The sequence below is a fragment of the Pinus tabuliformis genome, chromosome 4_1 (assembly GCF_031772625.1).
Source record: "Pinus tabuliformis cultivar Carrire ecotype Pingquan chromosome 4_1, CPIR1, whole genome shotgun sequence".
Taxonomy (NCBI): Eukaryota; Viridiplantae; Streptophyta; class Pinopsida; order Pinales; family Pinaceae; genus Pinus; species Pinus tabuliformis.
Genome location: NC_142303.1, coordinates 322,124,195 through 322,125,768, shown reverse-complemented (window position 1 = coordinate 322,125,768; position 1,574 = coordinate 322,124,195).

The window sequence follows — 1,574 nt, the reverse complement described above, 5'->3', positions numbered from 1 at the left end:
ATTTTCGACCTTTGGTTCTGAAAACGATATACAAGAAACTACAGTCCGTCCTCTTTCTGTACCTTCTTACGAAATTTCAATCCGATCCCTAGAGAGAAAGTTATGACGATTTTCCCTAGGTCACCTGTTTTGAATGTAATTCAGGAGTCTGCAAAAAGACCAACTTCCTCAGAGCATATCTCCGCAAATATCGCGCAAAAAGATCTGAAATTCGGACCCAAGGTTCAGCGCGATTTCTTCTCAAATGGGTTTTTTTTGCAACTTCTAAAACGTCACAGAAAATAGGTTATAGCGAAAACGCCACGATGACCTGTTTGGAGCAGCGAAACCCTAGAATCCAAAGCTCTGATACCAAATGTTATGAAACCAGCTCAAGAAAAGATAGAAAAGAAAGATCAACACCTTAGAATTCAGCCTCTTCGAGGGGGCAACCTCCTTTACATTACATAAAATGAACAATTCTTGGATGATACAAATGACAAAACCTCCTTTCTATATATAGGAGTCTAAGGAGTCACAATATAATCCAGTAAAGCCACAAAAATAACAATAGAGGGATTCTATGGGGCACAGAAATAACAATATGGGGGTAATAGAGGCACAACAACATAAATAAGGGGATAACTACAATAGTAATGGGGTAATCACTAGTATTATAGGGACCCAACAATATAACAACGCAATTTTTTTATAAAACCTTTGCATATAACAAAACAAAAAAAATTAATGATTAGTTACATCAATTTTTACCTTAAGAGGGGAGATAAATTTAAAATTACATAGCTGGTTATAAGAAATGTAGCAAGAAAATAATTATTTGTGAACATTATATGAATTGCAGCATAATTTTGTTTTACAAAATCTACAACTAATACGTATAAAGTTTGTCGTGCTCATTCATGTTTTTGGACAAGGCATTTATCCTTGACAACAACACTAGGTTGAAGGATCTCAACTGTAGAAGTCAATGGTAACTTTACACAGTCACGCAGGTAGAGGAAACAAAATCAGTGCTGAGACTGTTACCCATTTTCGCGAGTACAATTATGACATACTACTACCTCATACAGTTGCAAACTTTATCTATTAAGTAGGAAAGTACCATGGATAGGAAACTTATGGGTTTTGAGATTCTAGCAGCTTCCCTTCTATGATTTCACTCATTATCTTGAACTCGCTGAAGGTATCCTAGATATTTTTTGGGCACTGTAATTACTTTGCTATTAGTGAGTGCTAAAAAGCTGGGTATACCTCTCTGAGACCCAAGCATACAGATGTTCTTATAACCTGGTTCCTCATTTTCGTTAGTCTTATAAAATCCCTCTAGTTTAATAAAGGAGTTGCTCATGTAAGATGGTTGGTTCATGAAAAAAACAGGTAGTTCAATGTTCAAAGTACCAAGTTCATGGTTCATAGCATAGAGCTTCACCAGAAATACAACCAGCATGCTCCTGCTATCAGCTTGGACCATGGTGAGAACTGTAGAGACTCTCTATCTTGAGAAACTGTCTCTTTCATAGCCTCTGGAATGGGTCTTGCAATAGGTATTATAACCCTTGCTACTTACTCTGTTG